The sequence below is a fragment of the Taudactylus pleione genome, unplaced genomic scaffold (assembly GCF_031769625.1).
Source record: "Taudactylus pleione unplaced genomic scaffold, aTauple2 ptg000396l, whole genome shotgun sequence".
Classification (NCBI taxonomy): domain Eukaryota; kingdom Metazoa; phylum Chordata; class Amphibia; order Anura; family Myobatrachidae; genus Taudactylus; species Taudactylus pleione.
Genome location: NW_028284797.1, coordinates 2,893,287 through 2,914,256, shown reverse-complemented (window position 1 = coordinate 2,914,256; position 20,970 = coordinate 2,893,287). Strand labels below are relative to the sequence as shown.

Here is a 20,970-nt window from a genome sequence, read left to right as displayed (position 1 = left end):
CTGCAGAACGCTCAATTTTTAGTATAGCAATATTACTGGATAAAAGATTTATAAAAGTCAAAGATCACTTGACTGACAAGAAAGACTCAGAATTAAAATCAATCACTCTAAAATCTATAATTATTCTGTAGACCTTTCTCTCATGTCTCACAAATGCCAATAAGATGCTCACCATTATCTAGAGTAATTGCAAAAATTGATGAATTTAATGTACTGCAAAAATGTATACAAATAAGACACATTGTTTTGCCTTTTTGACAAGATTAAGCGGAATTAGACCATCTCCACAAAACGCAGAACCCGTGGGTGTGTTTCTGGTTGATGGCAGCATTTCCTGAGAGTTCTTAAAGAGTCAAAGGGCTAAAAGGAATTTTGGTTTTCCAAAGTTAAAGGAAATCATTTTAGAGGCAGCTGGGTTATGTCTAAGGAACTGTCCCATCCCTGCTTGATCCTAGCTGGCTGTGTTTACTCCATCTCAGTAATTAGTTCTTATCATGTCTCATTAATGAAACACAAACCACCTCGTTAACTCGTTAATATTAATCTCTGACAAATGTTAAACATTGGGTATAACAATATTAACACGCTACTGGGCATTACAGAGCAAGTGAAGAGTTGCTACTGATATATACACAGAGAGAGAGAGAGAGATACATTTAAACATATATAGGCTTACACAGGTCCTGTGGCTGGTAAAATTTAAGACTGGATTTTTTTCCTGGTTTTAATCAGCCACAGAACCTGTGTAAATCATAGGTGTCCCGGATTATACCTCTTTTATACCAAAGTTCCGGGTCTGACCCTGGGGTTGGAACAGGGTTCCAATCTGGATCAGACCCGAAACTTACCCCTTTCATACTACGGTGCAGACCCAAGATATTCCCTAAGTCTGCAGTGACCCGGCTCTTCCGGCGTTGCAGTGGACACTTGGAGATTATGTCATCTTTTACTCCTATGCTATTATTAACCTAAATAACCTTAATTTCCACTCATTTCCAGTCTATTCTGAACACCTCACAATAGTGTTTTTATGTCCAAAATCTTGCACCAAGGTAGCTGGATGACTATGCTAAGCGATACGAGTGGGCGGCACAAACACGTGGCCCATCTAGGAGTGACACTGCAGTGGCAGACAGGATGGCGGTTTGAAAAACTAGGCCCCAAACAGTACATAATGCAAAGAAAAAAAAGAGGTGCAAGATGGAATTGTCCTTGGGCCCTCCCACCCACCCTTATGTTGTATAAACAGGACATGCACACTTTAACAAACCAATCATTTCGGCGCCAGGGTCTGCCACAAGACTGTGACTGAAATGATTGGTTCGTTTGTTACAAAACAAGCTGGCAATTAATCTGTCCCTGCACAAACTGGCTCTACGGAGGCAAGATGTCGTCCTCATCCTCCTCATCCACCGATTCCTCACCCTCTTCAGTGTTGTGTACATCCTCATCCTCACAGACTATTAACTCGTCTCCGCTGGAATCCACCACCACAGGTCCCTCTGTACGTTCTGGAGGCTGGTCTCCATGGAAGAGTTGATAATTAATTTTTATGAACATCATCTTCTCCACATTTTGTGGAAGCAACCTCCTACGCCTTTCGCTGACAAGGTTCCCGGCTGCACTAAACACTCTTTCGGAGTACACAATGGAGGGGGGGCAACTCAGGTAAAATAGAGCCAGTTTGTACAGGGGCCTCCAAATTGCCTCTTTTTCCTGCCAGTACAGGTACGGACTGTCTGACAAGCCTACTTGGATGCTGTCACTGATGTAATCCTCCACCATTCTGTCAATGGTGACAGTATTATATGCAGTGACAGTAGACATGTCAGAAATTGTAGCCAGGTCCTTCAGTCCAGACCAGATGTCCAAACTTGGTCCTGCCTGCCCTGCATCACCGCCAGCGGGTTGCTTAGGATACCTAAGTTTTTTCCTGGCAGCCCCAGTTGCGGGAGAAAATGAAGAAGGAGTGTTGACGTGTCACGTTCCGCTTCAGCTGACAGTGTTTTCACCAGCAGGTCTTTGCACCTCTGCAGGCTTGTGTCAGGCCGGAAAGAGACACACCACATAGGCTTTAAACCTAGGATCGAGCACGGTGGCCAAAATGTAGTGGTCTGATTTCAACAGATTGACCACCCTGGAATCCTGGCAAAGCGAATGAAGGGCTTCATCCACGAGTCCCACATGCCGAGCGGAATTGCTCTGTCTTAGCTCCTCCTTCACTTTCTCCAGCTGCTTCTGCAAAAGCCTGATGAGGGGAATGACCTGACTCAAGCTGGCAGTGTCTGAACTGACTTCACGTGTGGCAAGTTGGAAGGGCTGGAGAACCTTGCACAACACGGAAATCATTCTCCACTGCGCTTGAGTCAGGTGCATACCCCCACCTTTGCCTATGTCATAGGTGGATGTATAGGCTTGAATGGCCTTTTGCTGCACCTCCATCCTCTGAAGCATATAGAGGGTTGAGTTCCACCGCGTCACAATCTCTTGCTTCAGGTGATGGCGGGGCAGGTTCAAGAGTGTTTGCTGGCGCTCCAGTCTTCGGCACGCAGTCGCTGAATGGCGAAAGTGGCCAGAAATTTTTCGGGCCACCCAAAGCGTCTCCTGCTCGCCCCTGTCGCTTTTCAGAAAATTCTGCACCACCAAGTTTATTGTGTGAGCAAAACATGGGACGTGCTGGAATTTGCCCAGATGTAATGCCCGCACAATATTGGTGGCGTTGTCAGATATCACAAATCCCCAGGAGAGTCTAAGTGGGGTAAGCCACTGGGCGATGATTTCCCTCAGTTTCTCTAAGAGGTTGTCGGTGGTGTGCCTCTTACTGAAACCGGTGATACACAGCGTAGCCTGCCTTGGAATGAGCTGGCGTTTCTGAGATGCTGCTACTGGTGACGCTGCTGTTGTTGCTGCGTAAGGTGATTCATCCACCCAGTGGGCTGTCACAGTCATATAGTCCTTAGTCTGCCCTGTTCCACTTGTCCGTGGTTAAGTGGACATTGGGTACAACCGCATTTTTCAGGACACTGAGGACACTTTTTCTGACGTTTCTGTAAAGTCTCGGTATCGCCTGCCTCCATCAATTGTTTAAATCCCACTGCACTAATGGCGGATACCGGAGGCACGTCTAACACCAACATAGCAGTCAAGGCCTCAGTTATACGTTTTGCTTCAGGATGACTGCTGTTGTACTTCATCCTCCTCGCTAAGGACTGTTGGAGGGTCAATTGTTTAGTAAAAGTAGTGGTGTTCCTACTTCCTCTCTGGGATGATGAACGACTCCCAGCAGCAGCAACAGCAGCAGCGGCAGCAGGAGGCATAGCAATGCAGGATCCTCCGGAGGAATCCCGGATAGGAGAGTCAGTCATGCCAGTGACATGGCCTGCAGGACTACTTCCGATCCTGACTAAGGAGGAAATTGACGAGGAGGGAGTTGACGGTGTGGTTTGCAGGCGCTTGGATACAACAGGACAACGGGATTTAGTTGTCCCTGGACTGCTTACGGTCTTAGCCAAAGTTTCTGAACTTGACAGTAACTTTTTATGAACGCGCTGCAGGTGCCGTATAAGGGAGGATGTTCCTAGGTGGTTAACGTCCCTACCCCTACTTATTTCACCTTTACATATGGTACATATGGCAAGACAGTTGTTGTCCGGATTTGGATAGAAATATTGCCAGACCAAAGAGGTGGAATGTTTGGTCTTCTGCCCAGGCATGACCTTGATGGGCTTTTTCATCCCACGGACAACAACTGTCTCCCCCGGTGCCTGATTTAAACAAACCACATCACCATCAGAATCCTCACCGCCAACTTCCTCCTCAGCGCCAGCTACACCAGTAACCTCATCCTGTTGTACTTCAACAGTGACATCTTCAATTTGCATATCAGCAAGTGGACTGTAGGTGCTCCTTTCAGCACTTGCAGGGGGCGTGCAAATGGTGGAAAGAGCCACCTCTTCCCGTCCAGTGCTGGGAAGGTCAGGCATCGCAACCGCTACCACACTTGGACTCTCCTTGGGGATTTGTGATATCTTCTTAGAATGCACAGTTCTTCGCTGTGCTTTTGCCAGCTTAACTCGTTTGATTTTTTTAGCGGGGGAGGGCTTCCATCGTTATGTGAAGCTGAACCACTAGTCATGAACATAGGGAAAGACCTTAGCCGTTCCTTGCCACTCCGTGTCGTAAATGGCATATTGGCAAGTTTACGTTTCTCTTCAGATGATTTAAATGTTTTTTTCAAGGCCATTTTCCTGAACTTTGTCATTTGGGATTGTATGTGCCCTCTACTATGACATTGGGCATCGGCCTTGGCAGACGACGTTGATGGCATGTTATCGTCTATGTCATGACTAGTGGCAGCAGCTTCAGCACTAGGAGGAATTGGTTCTTGATCTTTCCCTATTTTATTTTTATCGGAGAAAGTTTGGTCCTCCATTTATGTTATATTGATATATACGTACGGCTAAGGCGCACACAAAAACAGAAAATTATTTTTTATTTTTGTTGGAGACTAGTGCACTTTGTGGGTTACACCACCCTTTAAGAAATGAGCCAGCCGGCTCTTTACTTATGGGACACAGGCACACGCTTGGCGCTGCTCCTTTGTTGATGCAGGTGCAGCTACAGCCCACACAATTCACAAAGACAGAAAAAAGAAGAATTTTTTATTCTTTGTGGAGCGCACTTTGGGGGTTACACCACCCTTTAACAGACAGACGCACGCTTGGCGCTGCTCCTTTGTTGATGCACGTGCAGCCACAGTGCACACAATTCACAAACACAGAAAATATTTTTTTAATTTGTTTGGAGTGCACTTTGGGGGTTACAGCACCCTTTAACGGTCAAGCCAGCCGGCCCTTTACTTATGACACAGGAGCACGCTTGGCACTACTTTGTTGATGCACGTGCGGCTACTGCGCACACAATTCACAAACACAAAAAAATATATATTTTTCTTTTTTTTGGAGTGCACTTTGGGGGTTACAGCACCCTTTAACGGTCAAGCCAGCTGGCCCTTTACCTATGACACAGGCGCACGCTTGGCGCTACTTTGTTGATGCACGTGTGGCTATTGCGCACACAATTCACAAACACAGAAATTTTTTTTATTTTTTTTGCACTTGGGGGGAGCACCCCTGATGGACAGAGCACCCCCTGGACAACACTACAGCACCCCTTTAGGACTGGGACACTGCACCGGACTTTGGAGTGGACACAGCCCCTATGGACAACTAACTGCACAACACAGTCCAGCCAGCCCCTATGGACTGGAGGCGTGGACACAGCCCCTATGGACAACAGCAGCACAGCACAACACAGCCAGCCCCTATGGACTTTGGAGGAGTGGACACAGCCCCTATGGACAACAGCAGCACAGCACAACACAGCCAGCCCCTATGGACTTTGGAGGAGTGGACACAGCCCCTATGGACAATAGCAGCACAGCACAACACTACACTACACAGCCCAGCCAGCCCTAACTCCCATCCTCCCTCTTCACTGTCTACAACCGAGTGAGAAAATGGCGACGACGCGGGTACCTTATATAGAATCCAAAACCCGCGAGACCCGGAAGGCGGGATGATGACGTTTTGCCTCGATTTCAGATCCGAGTCAGGCGGGAAAAGTCGAGCCTGACTCGGATCGGCCTCGGATCGCAGGGGCTCGGGGGGGGGGGTCGGATTTCAGAAATCCGAACCCGCTCACCCCTAATATATATATAGGTGTTATTTGCTATATTACTGACACAGCAGCCTGAGGACGAGGTCTGAAGGGATCCTGAAACATTACTGACATAGCTGTGCATCGAACACATATACTAATTTGTACTAATACAAGATTTTGCAGCAGTGGTGCCTTGTGTGGACTTGATTTATTCGGGATCTGCATAATTGTGTATATATACGGTATATATATATATATATATATATATATATACACACACAGGTTGAGTCTCCCATATCCAAAATGCTTGGGACCAAGGCTATTTTGGATATCGGAATATTCCGTATTTTGGAATATTTGTATACCATATTGAAATGTCTTAGGAATAGGGCCCAAATCTAAACACAGAATGCATTTATGATTTATATATACCTCTTACACACAGCCTGAAGGTAATTTTATACAATGCTTTCAATAATTTTGTGCATCAAACAATGTTTGTGTACATACATGAAATTCATTTATGTTTTGATATACACCTTATACACACAGCCTATAAGTCATTTTATACTTTATTTTTAATAATTTTGTGCCTTAAACAAAGTTTGTGTACATTGAACCATCAAAAATCAATGCTTTCACTATCTCAGTCATGCTAAAAATATTCCGTATTTCGGAATATTCCGTATTTCGGAATATTTGGATATGGGAGACTCAACCTGTACACATATATTATATACACACATAGAGACAGAGACATTTTGATTTATATATATTCTAAATCATCATTGTGATTTGGTTAGATTTTGCTTTTAGATTTGGATGTGAAAACAGATATCCACTTACAGGGCCATTTATCCACTCAGGACCTCACTGAGTCGCACGCAATGTTGATGTTCATGGAGTTGATCAATTTTATACTATGCACTAAAATTCATAGAAAAATCATCATGCACAGAGACGCAGTTCTGATTGGAATCCACAGTATCAGAAATGCGTTGGACTGGGAGCTGGCTATTAAGATGCACAGAGAAGGTCTATCTTATGGGCGTGTCATGGGTGTGTCGCAGGCGTTTTGATGAACTGGTTGCAAACTCGGATGCTTAATCGCTTACATTGGAGGCCATACTCTGACGTAGAGTCTGCACCTAGCCTAAAGGGGCTTTTACAAGTTTCAATGGTGCAACTGATGGTTGCCTCTAAAGATGCACAAAGAAGCATTACAATGTCTAAAGACGATCAAAGTGGGCGTCCCAGTCCTTGCATATTCAGACGCATACTTGTACACCAGAGCAAGGGCTGATACTAGCAATAGCATACAGTCACAGTCGCACACTTGTACACCAGGGCAACGGCTGATACTAGCAACAGCATACAGTCACAGACTCAGACTTTTACATCATGGGAAGGGCTGTTACTAGCAATAGCATACAGTCACGGATGCACACTTGTACACCAGGGCAAGGGCTGATAGTCACAGATGCACACTTGTACACCAGGGCAAGGGCTGATAGTCACAGATGCACACTTGTACACCAGGGCAAGGGCTGATACTAGCAATAGCATACAGTCACAGACTCAGACTTTTACATCATGGGAAGGGCTGTTACTAGCAATAGCATACAGTCACGGATGCACACTTGTACACCAGGGCAAGGGGTGATAGTCACAGATGCACACTTGTACACCAGGGCAAGGGCTGATACTAGCAATAGCATACAGTCACAGACGCACACTTGTACACCAGGGCAAGGGCTGATACTAGCAATAGCATACAGTCACAGACACACACTTGTACACCAATAGAAAAGGCTGATACTAGCAATAGCATACAGTCATAGATGCACACTTGTACACCTAACAAAGGCTGATACTAGCAATAACATACAGTCACAGACACACACTTGTACACCAGAGCAAGTGCTAATACTAGCAATAGCATACAGTCACAGACACACACTTGTACACCAGGGCAAGTGCTGATACTAGCAATAGCATACAGTCACAGACACACACTTGTACACCATAGAAACGGCTGATACTAGCAATAGCATACAGTCACAGATGCACACTTGTACACCTAACAAAGGCTGATACTAGCAATAGCATACAGTCACAGACACACACTTGTACACCAGGGCAAGGGCTGTTACTAGCAATTGCATACAGTCACAGACACACACTTGTACATCATGGGAAGGGCTGATACTAGCTATATCATACAGTCACAGACGCACACTTTTACATCATGGGAAGGGCTGATACTAGCAATAGCATACAGTTGCAGATGCAATTATGGCAAAAGATGCTAAAGCATTTGCAGCAGGGTCAGACACAGAATCAGGCACATAATGAGGGAAATCAAGTATTGAATCAGGAGTTAGATAACATTACTAATTCTAGGGGAAAAACTATCTTAGTAATATATTAGGGGAACATTATTGTTTCATTTTTTAATGAGAGCAAATTATTTATTAATTACAGAATATTAAAGAGGAGGGGTACTAATGAATTGTTAATTGGTGTTTAAAAATGTTTTTATGATGGGGTAACAATTATTATTTTCAGCTTATATAAATGGTGCAGACATCATACCCCTGTCATAAAAAAAACATTTTTAAACACTGTGACTAGATGACCTCATTACCCCAGACAGTCACAGATTTCTTGTACATATAGGTGATTTCTTGTCCTTGAGTGGGTTTACTTGACCACTCCAGGCTATCTGCTCTAACTGTGAATAACCACCTGTTACTGACTCCTCCCACCACATCATGGGCGGATGAAACTCTGTCACCACCAAGCTCCTACATTAGCACCTTGAACCGCTTGTTCCACCCAGGCTACTACACTAGCACCTACAACCACTTCTCCCAAACCCCTACCAGCTGCACCTGGAATCACGTTTAGGTAATTGTGGTCACAATGCTGCAACACTTCCTAACTGGTGTTGTCTAAATACCACTGGTCCTTCACTATGGACCAATATGCATTAGGTAACTGGCAAAAGGCTTGAGTTTAGAGACTCTGGGCTAAACCTAGATCAGCCAGACAACAGAATAGCATTTTATACTATTCTGGTAGTCACAGGATGCAAGCAGATGCAGGCATCTTGAAGCAAGAATATGTTTATTGCTCAAAGAATAGGTATTTACAAAGTTAGTTACTCTACAGCATGCAAGATGGTACAGAGAATCTGCATTTTCAGAGATCACATGCCCCCATTTTATGCAGCTCTAACACACAATAATGAAGCCCATCTTGGTTTGTTTCCAGCTGCAATGCTCTGCACAATACATTTTATTTCTTTAATACTTGTACATATATACATATATTTGGGGGCACAACATCTATTACATTTCTTATTTTTAAATATGCTAGTATACAATATATCTGTGGTACCCTGGGTGTTGTAGCTGCACAGATAATTTAGGTGTAGATGGTATCTTACAGCTGAGATGGCAGCTACAGTGGATCTTCCTCCTTTGGCAATGAATCCACAAGCTTTAACCAACTCAGGCCTTGGTAAATAGAATAATTAAGTAGATTTATTAAAGGTTGTAATTCACAATTGGTAATAGCAATAAGCTTAGCATTGAATACTGTTTTTTCCTGATTTCAGAGAGCGATAACTTTAGTTTTCCATTTATAAGGTACAATAAACACATTTCTACTTGCAATATATCCCAATTATGTTCAGCACTGCACAAACATAATAACTACCCCCCAAAACTGCTATTTTACTCAGCTCAGTAATCACACAAAATGGCTGCCACACTTTACACTGACAAACTCAGGCACTGTTTCTCTAGTAGCTCAAACAAGAATATTACGCTCTTTACTCAAGCTCAGTCTCTTGTACAAATCAGGATTACACAGTTCATGAAATATAGCAGATCTCAGTATCTCTTAGCAATTTTCAGTATCTATCAATGATTTTCAGTATCTCTCATACACTCTTGCAATAGCTCTGCAACAGATCAAATAGTTCTCAATAGCTCCTAATAAATTCTCAGTAGCGCTGCAGCTCAGTAGAGACATCTCCCTTTTACAACTATTTTCCTCACACACAGACTCCACAGATCTCAACTGCGGCTGCTAATGCTAACACCATGTCTCTGGCTCTCAGTCTCAGCTGGCGCTTCTGCAGAGGTCACTCAGTGCACCATCAGCTGGTATTCAGTGGCTTCTCTCACCTCACAACTTCAGCAATAATGCTTTGCCCAGTCTCTCGTCTCTCACGACAGACCCTCAGCAGCTCACTCGGCTCTGCAATCCGCTCCTCTGCATCTCCCAGTCTCCACTGTGCATGTACAAACACATAGGGGTAAATTTACTAAAGTGGCAGTTTTTAGAAGTGGAGAGGTTGCCCTTAGCAACCAACAGATTCTAGATATTATCGTCTACAAGGTGCTAGTTACATGATAAGTAGAATCTGATTGGTTGCTATGGGCAACATCTCCACTTGTAAAAACTCTCACTTTAGTAAATTTACCCCATACACCCTTGTTGCTGACTTCTCTTAGTTTTGGTGTGTAACGGCTCCACCTGGTGGCAACCACTTATACTGCAATGTCCATTGGTCCCTGTGAGAGCCTTGTACTGTATGTCACGCATATACATGTAGATGGCATCCAGTGCCGTTATTGTACTGCAGCATGGGGATTAACCCCTCAAGGCTGCAACTGCCATCTTGGTCATGTGGGCTGGGTCCCTAGCCAAAAAATTAAACAATTAATATTGCATCTTTATTATAATTAATAAATATTGCTCTCATAATAAATAAAATATTTCTCCCTAATATATTAATAAAATAATATTTCCTCCATAAGAGAATTATCAATGGTACAAAATGTGCCAACTTATCCAATACATAACGACTACCCTCATTATAAGTGTATTGTGATGTGGCAGCTTTACAATGGGTATTGTAATGCTTTTTTTCCAGGGATTTTGACCAAACCACTGATGGTTTGATAAAAACTGCAGAAAAAAAACACTACATAAAACTGTTGGACATTGAAGACATTTTATCATACCCATCAAAACAGCTGAATAGTAAATTTAGTGGTTTGGTGCATCAAACTACTCACAATATGCAGGGGTTTCAAACCTCCAGCAAACTCACTGCTTAGTAAATTCACCCCCATAGGCTCCTGCACTTCTAGGCTAACTGTTGACCATACAAATGAAGCAATGAGGGTTGTTCAAACTGGTTTTGTCCACTTGAACAAATCTTATCTTCCTCTGGACGCTCCAGACATAGACACCGCAGCCTATATAGCCCCCCGGAGCATGCTCCAGACACTGCTATTCTTCCAAACACTGGCACACCCCTTCCCCCCCTGCATGACGTCATGACGTCTCCAGCGCAGAGACTGCCCAAGCAGTGGCAAATGCAGGATTTCTAGAAGGGGGTTTCCAAATGCTTGATTTTATAGTGAGTGTGGCCAGTCCATGAAAAGGGCATAATTACCACTTATTCAGCTTTAATATGCGTCTTACAAAGTGTATTGTGTGTCATAATTCCAGCATATACAGGACCAGCAATCACAGAAACCAATTAAATGCGGCAGTAGGGCCATCCTGCCTGAGCTGAATGTTTTTATTTTAGATGTGAGCACCATTCCAGGGCATGGGAGCAAGTCCGGGAGTCTGGGGGAGCAGCAGAAGAACCTAGCACTGCCCTGGACATACAGTATATGTAAATATTGAGCTCTATAGCAGTACATCCCTAACAGTGCATGTTTTCTAAATCCCCTAATTGGTGCACAGGTTAATTATTACTGGTTGATACATGTTAAAAGATTCACAGGTGGTGCTATTTATTTTAGGGGTGAGCGGGTTCGGTTTTACTCGGATTTACTCGGATCTTTAAACGGCATTTTATTGGCTACCGCCTATCATGTGTTTTGGATAGCCAATATAATAAATCCGAATTTGCGGTAAAGTGGCGATAAGAACCGAGTAAATCCGAGTAAAACCGAGCCTGCACATCCCTAATTTATTTCATTTATGATACTGAGAAGAACATGCAGCACTAGTAAAATTCAATTATATTACTATTTCTATTGTGGTATGGTGTGGGCTGGGGCTTTCCAGGCAGACGGAAACCCCCCCCTGCGTTTGCCTATGCCAAGGGCCCCCTTTTTTCTTAAACTGCCCCTGGATATATGATATGGGATAAGACATCTCCCAGCACACAATCATATGTGGTATTATTACAGTATATAAAGGAGAAGGCAGGGGCATATCTATAATGGGTGCAAGGTGTGCGGGGAACACTGGCCCCTGGGTCCAGGGGGGACCCGCACCGCACACCCTGCACCCAAAATATTACTTACCTCTCCGGAGTCCCAGGTCGGCGCTGGCATCCGGCGCTGTAAAACGACTGGAAAATGGCTGCGGCGGCCATTTTCCCGTCGTTTGCGCATGCGTAGTACAAGGAAAATGGCCGTCGCGGCCATTTTCCCAGTGATCTGTGCATACACTATAGACTCTGGGCACACTCTAGTGCCCAGAGTCTATAACTCCAGAACTGGCCTCGCACAGCTCAGTGCGCTGCCGGGCGGAGAGGAGGGGACTCGTGTCGGAGACTGCACACGGGCCCCCTCCTCTCTAGAAATACCCCTGGGAGAAAGGACTGTACAGTGATATATGATGATAGGAATAAAATTGATCACACTCTCAGATCACACTTATATGGGGAATTCTTATATAGAGGAGAGGGGACTGTATAGTGATATATGAAAAGGAATAAACCTTTTCTGTATAGGAATATTCGATCACTATTATAAGACGAGTCCAGGATGCATTTGTAATGCTGCCAAAGACAGTTCAGTGGACTTTGAAAACAATTAGCTGTATTAGTTAGAGACTAAAACAGGGCTTATGATTATTAATTTAAAGTTTTAGGCTAATCTGTCCTTCTCCTTCCTGCCCATCACCTCCCTTTTCCCTTCCCTAGTGCTGTGATGTGGAGGGGCTGGGTGCTATTGCTGTAACCTCCCAGTTACATCCAGCTGCTTCACCATTGTACTCAACAGAAAATCTGTCTGCTGCCTAAAAATAGTACAATATAAGAAAAGGCTAAAAGTATAAAATTATTGTAAATTAATGATTTTATTTACATGCTGATATTTGAATTTCAGTTTTGAAACATCTGGGCCTGGGGTGCTTATTTTTCCATATTTGCTCCCCTTCATGTCAAAAGATGGCTATGCCACTGATCCATTAACTTTTGGTGGAAAAAAATACTTTTCTCAAGTAGTACATATTCTGTTTCATATGTTACTAGATAAATAGACACCTTCATTATGTTGCCAGGCTAAATACAGTCCATGCATATAATCTACACAGCTCGTATTCAGCCATTACACCATGAGTATTAAGGAATGGCTGAGGAGCTACAGTAGGTGAAAGCTACTTTATATAGACTTAATCTACTTGGGCTTACCACAGATTAATGTACAGCACTTCCTGAAGTGCTAGGCCATGTCCAGCTCCCTTGTCTATCTTTAAAAACACACATTCAATGCCTCGCACATCAGTGGCAGATGCACATAGCAGCCTTTCACCGTTGGTCTGATGGCTGGCAGAAGTAATGGAACAGTTTGATTAATGTACTGAGGGCCTGATTCACTAAGGACCGCAATTACGATCACGGTAGCAATCACGCACACAGTTCTGCTGCGAAAGTATGCTAATAATTGCAATCGCTAAGCCCTCTCACTGACGACAAGTAGACGCCCACTTCCCCTCTCGCATATCTGTAATACCTTGCAATCGAGCCAAAACGTCGGTAACATCGTAGTACATCAGAGCCACTCGCACATTTAAGGCAGGTCTGACCCTACAACTAAATTGCTAACTTTCCTGCATGCAGTGAGAGCTCAGGCTGCGTATGGCATCGCAGTGGATCATTTATGCACGCCCCTGCAACGGCGTTCAAACGCACTGGCAAGCCTGCGTTTCTTCGACCACCTGCCCATCACCACCCTCAAATGGTACCTGCAGTCAAACAGTCTGCGATGGGTCTGCGCAGACCCGATCGCAGTGGTGCATTTGCGACGCACACTGCGATGCATATGCATGCGCGGTTAGAAACAATCGGCCGTGGAGTCCACACAGCAGATTGGCGTAACCGGGGAGTTGGTTTATTAACCAAGTAAAAAAATTAGCGCATGACATAGAGTTAATTAGTACAGTAGGTAAAGACTGCAGAGCTATTGCTAGTTGCATCCTGGATCGTATGGTTTATGCTGGACGTTGCAGTGTGCCAAATGCAGTATGCACTGGGAGCGCTTGTAGCATATAGTAGTGCCAGCGGGGTGCTTGCTATGTTCAGTCTAGGCACATCACTAGATATACAGACAAGAGCACGACTGGAATGTCGTAATCGTGCTCTCGTTTGTATATCTATTAGTGGATACCCGCCTTTAGAAAACAGTATGTTAGTCAATGGAGTGCTGGGAGGAGGAGTGGCTTTGAATGAGAGATTCTATATTATGGACATCTAACATGACCTCTGCCTCTTCTACAAAACATCCCTTCCCTCCATTCCGATTTTTATTTTTTGGTTTTGAGACCTTCACTTCAGACATTATACCATGTTAATTGTGGTATACTCACCTTTTCAGAGAGGCACTAGCTGGCTTAGACCATGTGCGGTATCCAATTAGCCCCGGTATTATTTTGGTGGTGAAATACAGGGAATTTTCGCTGATAATCCCCATTTTTCGCCTATGTTTTTTTCCCCATATCCTATTATTTCAGACAAAAAAATGGGATATTGCAGGCTAAAACACATAGAACCCGTGATAAACACACAGACCTATGTGTTTTCGCCATTGAGAAAATTTGACTTATTCGTGAATTATTTTTCAGGACACATCAGTGCCGGCGACGGGCGGCACTTTGGGGCTAATTGGATAGCCCCACAAAGATATATTAGCAGTGCTATTTTAGCGCTGCTAATTGAATACCATCCTATATATGGAGGTCAGCAATATCACTTTATCGGGCTGGTTATCTATTAGGCATGATAAGAGGGAGTAGGCAGAAATCATTTGTTAGCACTGTGGCTGCTGCTTGATTGCAGGGTCTAGGCACACATCCACTAGACGATTAAATTGAGCGATTGAACGATAACAATATCGTTATCATGCGATCATTTGAGAATCGCTTGAACAGCATTTGAAAATCGTTTGCAGATTGTGTAAAAAAAGTCTAAAACAACCAGCGATGCTCGCTCCCGCTGGTCGTTAGACATTTATCATCGTACAAATATGTTGTGCAACCTGACGATATCCTCAGGTTCCACATGTTTGCAGATGATTGATTTGCCTTCTTATGATGCATACACACAGTCAGACTTGCTAGATGAACGATGAATGATTTTAACAATTTTACCAACGATTTCATGAATGATGAACGATTTCTGACAGCATTTAAATTAATGAAATCATGCAAATCTGTCTGCAAACACAGTTGATGTCAGATATCGTTATCTGACATGCGGGAACGTGTATCGTTGGTCGATGCATGCCATACATGTCAAAGATATGAACAACTGAATGATTTTTACAATCGTTATCATTCATATCTGATAAGAAATCTGACCGTATGTATGCAGCATATGAGTGGTAGTCTGATTTGCTCACTTTCTCCATGCCACCATGGTAATTATAGTTACATTGTTGTCAATAAATCAATGACCAACTTTAGCACCAGTTCTTGTTGTCTGTGTGATTTTTTAATTAGAGTTCAAGTTTGTATTGTTCTGTCGCAGACGCACGCACCCATCTTCTGCGAGAATATGCTAATTAAGGCATACGCACGGAGACCGTAGCACAAGTTGCAGATGCCCAGCCCCATACTAAGCCACCCATCTCCCTTTACTCACAGACTGATCATCACGCAAGATAGCATACAAATCGGTAATATCGAGAACCATTGGACCCATTAGCATAATAGTGGTTGACCAGACCTGCTGCAGGACTTTGCCTACTTGCTGTGTACAGCTTACGGTATGGCTGCGTATGCCGCCGCACTGCCTTAATTATGCACGGCCCTATAATGACATAATAACGCCTGACCACCCCGTCACCACACACAAACGGCACTTCCTGTCAATCAATTTCAGAAGAGTCTGTGTACATACTGCGTGTAGTCTGCATATCATAACCCGATCGCACTGGCTAGTTTGCACATGCACACTGCGTTACATACGCATTCACATCGGGCAAGTGCGTGTGCTCTCTCCTTTGCGTTTCTTGCTGAATCATGCCCAATGTATGCTATTAGGGGTTTAATGCAGAGGACAAGCAACAGGTCATACTTGCCATCCCTCCAGCCCATGGGACAAAGCTCTCAAATCATGTCCATCCTACGTAAATCAGGACAGGTGGGAGGTATGTGACCTATTCTTACCAGCAAGAAGACTTTTTATATTTTTTGTGCACTTGACAGTCTTCTATATCACAAACAATTGAATATACTATATACTATATTACTATACTTGAGGCACAAAAAAGGATTTATAGCAATACATTAAAAATTGATTTGAAGTAAGCTACACCAAAATATGGTACAACCTGTAAACCCTCCAAACAAAAACTGCATGGTCTGGTATTAATGATCTTAAGAGGTTCTGATAATACAGAAAACCCGTTTATCTACAATAAAAAAATCGACCAAACAGAAAAAGGGCACTAAAAAATATATGGAATATATTTAATACAGAAATATTTAAAAAAAATCATACACAAAGTATAAAATAGTACAAACAATAATGCATCAAGCTGCTGAGAAAACACAGTATATTTGTATAGAATAAAGAAATTAGTTGTTTGGATAATAGAGTAAGGGAATCACATCTGCAGTATGTTTCTGAATGTTGCCACAGGGAACCAGCTTGAATGGCAAATGGGTTACATTACAACTGCCATTCAAGCTGGTTCCCTGTTGCAACATTCGGAAGCCTTCACAAAAAGTCTCTGTACTGGGTGCTCCTTAAACACTGCTGGGCTTAGCATCAAGACGGACTCAAGCCGGCCGGCTGTAAGCCGTGTATTTCCACTTAAGTGTCTGTGATCAGACAGTTGCACCTCTTGCTCAGACTTATGGTGCCTACACACATAGCGATCTGCACACGATCACACGATGTGTGTGATTTCCCTTGAACTCTCCCCTGGGAGCTCCCTGGCAATCCTACACACGATATGGAGTTAAAAATTTCCAATCTGACTTAAGATCTATCGTGCAACCAGTGCATTGTGTACCAGATTGGCAAATCTGCCCTACAGCACGGCAGATTTGAAGATGCGAGATACGACGAGCAGGGACGTGATCATGAGTGGAAATTCACGATTTCGCCATCTTTTACACGATTTGTCCTCAAGATTCGTCGAAATCGGCCAAATCGGGTAAAAAATCGCTATGTGTGTAGGCACGTTTACAGTACAGCTTTGTTAGCTCTACACCTATAATACATGCTGCAGCTTTCTACTAATCCAGAGGTTCTAAAACTCGGTCCTCAGGACCCCACACAGGTCACGTTTTGCAGGTCACTGAGCAGGTGCACAGGTGTATTCATTACTCACTGACACATTTTAAAAGATCACAAACAAAAAAATGGCAGCTGCTCAATCAATCTGGTATTACTTTTTTCAGGTGCATGAAAGGGAGGAGTCATACCAAGTAGAAAAGAGAGGGGGGTTTAACCCCCTATTGTTCCTCAGCACACTGAATTATACTAGCAACTAATATCTCTGAAATTCTATTACCATATAGTGTTCATATATTGTTGCTAGTATAATTCAGTGTGCTGAGGAACAATAGGGGGTTAAACCCCCCTCTCTTTTCTACATTTTAAAAGATCCACAGATGGAGCTAATTATTTCACCTGTGATTCTGTGAGGAGACATGGAAAACATGCACTGTTTGGGGTCCTGAGGACCGAGTTTGAGAACCTGTGTACTAATCATTTCATGGACATATTTGCTAGATTACCAGCACCTTGAACACGGTGCATCTGCGGGATAATTAGCACCTTACACCAGTGAAAATAGATTGACTACAGCTATATATATTGCCTCTAGGCTCCGACATATATTATAGGAATGGGTTGATTGTGACCTTATAAAATAAGCCTTTACACTGCTCCAGGGACTGAGGGGCCTATTCATCAACACTAAATTAAAGTTTTTAAGGACATTTTCCTTAAATAACATTATTTTAGTATTCATGAAGCCACTTAGCACAGGAGATAACACTGATATCTCCTTCGTAAGTCGCCCTGCGTTAATTTCCACACTCCCCATACATTAGTATGGGGATGTGGAAATTATGGTATTCATCAAATTCCGAAAATTATGAATTTTTCGGAATTTGATGAAGGTACTAATCCGCCACTGTGAGGTGATGAATAGCAAGTGAAACTTACCTGCTTCCAGCTGGACAGGTCCCCCGATGTCTTCCTCCGGCGGTCTGGTGCATCCTCTGGCTCCGGAGGCTGGTCGGACACTGTGTTCTCCCAGCAGAACACAATAAAGATTAGAAAAAAAAAAACTTTTTTTTTTTCTAATCTGTACTGTGGTGTGCTGGGAGACCATGTGACAGAACAGCAGGAGGGAGCCGGAGGCTGCTGCGCGGACAGGTAAGTGCTGAAGGGGGGGGGGGAGCAGAAGGAGAGGGGGGGCAGGTAAGCGGAGGGGGGGACACAAACTTACCGCATGTGTAGGCAGTGCTGCGCATGCGCTGGGTTAACGAATTTAACAGCGCATGCGCAGCACTGTTTCCAGCTGCGGTAAGGTAGTGTAGACAGCAGGAGCAGATTGGGAAGCAGAACCAGCCCAGGAAATTTCTGAAGCAGCCCTTAATGAGGGCAAACCCATGGAAACCAATCAGCTTCTACCTATAACTTTATAGAAAGAATTTGATAAACGCAACCTCAAAGCTGATTGGTTGCCATGGGCAACTTCTCCACTGGCTCACTTTTCCACGCTTTTCACTGCTTTATACATCTACCCCATTATGCCAAATCCACCACTTCCCTCCAGAAGAGAGAAGGTTCCACGCTGGTACAACACTCACCCACAGCTATATGGGTGTTAATGCTACACAGCTATAAGCGCAGTGCACACAAAGGACCTCATTCAGAGTCGGTCGTTGCGGCCGCACGGTCGTACGCCACCGATGTTCGCTAAACTGTGCATGCGTAAAATTCGCAATGCGCGTGCGCAAACTAGCTATTACGATCAGAAATTGCTCTCTCCTTCAACTTGGCCAGGTCGTTAGTTTGAGTGACAGGATGAGGCGTTTGTGGGTGGTAACAGGGGAAGATGCTTGTGAACGGGGGAGTGGAGATCCGAACGCAGGCGTGCCTGACTATGCAAACAGCGTTTTATGGGAGTGCATAATTAACTAAGTAGTGTCATGGCACATGTGACATGGGAGGTTTTTACACTGACTTGATCGTAGTGCTTAAGAGAGGGTATGGTCAACCTTAAGGTCTACGAGCAGCTCCAATGGTTCCCGATGGTCTCGATTAATCCTTATATGCCCGTAGATGACGTGTAATGGGAACGAGAAGGGGGCGTATTTTTAGTCTTATGGCCGCATCCTCCCCTCGCTCGTCCAGCTAACGATCCCATCTTAACTACGCAACTTGCGAGCGCTTCATTTTCATATCCGGCCCCTTTTACCTGACGACCGACTCTGAATGAGGTCCAAAGTTCCTCCAATTAATTTACCACAATAGTCTTGATTTTCAATAACCTACACACAGTGCTGCTGTCACAATAGGATAGGAGTCTCCGGCATTTGCTCATTGCCCAATCAGAGACATAAAAGTGTCAGGGTACAAAAGACTGAAGGGGATCTATCCACTTCTGGGGGGGGGGGGGGGTTAGGCCGCCCGGTATTTAACCGGCTGTGAAACAAAGTACTGCAGGGAAAGGACAGGCTCCTTTCACACGGCATAGTCACGGCATGGTCGCCGTGATATAGCCGGAAAAAACTACTATGCAGGACGGTGTTTCCTTTCACACACGCTGGCTTCTGCCGGCCGGGCTTGTGCAGCAGCTGCTGCTGCGCATGCCCAATCGGAAAAAAAAAAACCCTCACATAAAAAACGACTCAAAGCCGCTGCTTATGAAAGGCACTGAGTGCCTGAAAAAAGCCGGCCGGCTACCGCCCAGTTCTTGCCTGGCCGGACAAAACCGGCATGTGTGAAATAGCCATTAGAGAGGAAAAAAACTGCAAAAGCTAGAGACCCAGCAGGTCCAGAATACTAGTATAATAAATCATAACCCAAAATATCAGTGTGTGCTGTGAGCTGTTATTTGTCATCATTTATCAAAGTGCAGTCCCCTCTCCTCTATATAATAATACCACATATCAGTGCTGAGGGCTGTGTTATTCCACTTCATACAGTATACTGTATCACCTCTACTCCATATAACACCACAAATCAGCAGAGGCATAACTAGAGTAGATATCGCCCATGGCAACTGAAAAAAAATGGTGCCCCTTGAAACTTGTGCTTTCAAATTCTTACATTTTTTACTCCAATAAACATGCTGTACACTGGAAAGGGAATAGGACAGGGAGGAATACCACATGCCTCTCAGACCTCCCACCCACTCACTTTTCTCATGTCTCTCTGTATATCACACGGAATGCCCCCACAGGCCTTCCCACAAGCATGTAACAGATCTCCCCACATGTAACAGAGGCATTTAACACATCATGTAACACAAATGCCACAGATTTCCCCACATGTAACAGAGGCATTTAACATATCATGCAACCCTAACATCATGTAACACAAATGCCACATGACTCTGCCCCCTCCCTCCCCATAGCAATATCAGCAGCCCCCTTAGCCCTCACTATCCATGTCTCTGCTCCCCCCTATCTGTGTCATCAGCCCCCTATCTTCAAATTTATCTGCCCCCCCCCCCCAAGTTCTTACCTGTATCCTGTGTGGCTGGGCTGGGGCAGGTCCTCCAACTCATGTAGCTCCATGCTCTGGCTGTCTGCCTCAGACAGGAAGTGAATGTAAACAACATACTCTCTGTCTGAGGCTGAGTGAGCACGGGGTCTCTGGTGTGCTGCGGCTTCACGATGTCTCCTACTGGCTGGTTCAGAGGAGCGCTAAGCACGAGGAGGAGCCAGCCAAGGAAGGTAGGGGATGTGCTGCTGTGGCCATACAGGCTGTGCCGCGACGCTGCACAGCCCAATTAAGACGGATCTTCATCCTTAGCCTGGCAAGCAGCTCCCACACGTGACCACGGCACACAGCTC

At 44.3% G+C, this 20,970-nt stretch overlaps 1 protein-coding gene across 1 annotated transcript in view; it reads right to left on the bottom strand.

Annotated features, from left to right (window-relative positions):
* LOC148506778 (bile acid receptor-like) overlaps nucleotides 1-20,692 on the bottom strand; it is a 180,919-nt gene extending 160,227 nt beyond the window's left edge. Inside the window, exon 1 of the mRNA XM_088446291.1 lies at nucleotides 20,639-20,692. The gene's annotated coding sequence lies outside the window, so the exon portion shown is untranslated. The remainder of the gene's footprint in view (nucleotides 1-20,638) is intronic.
* Nucleotides 20,693-20,970: the final 278 nt, after the last annotated feature.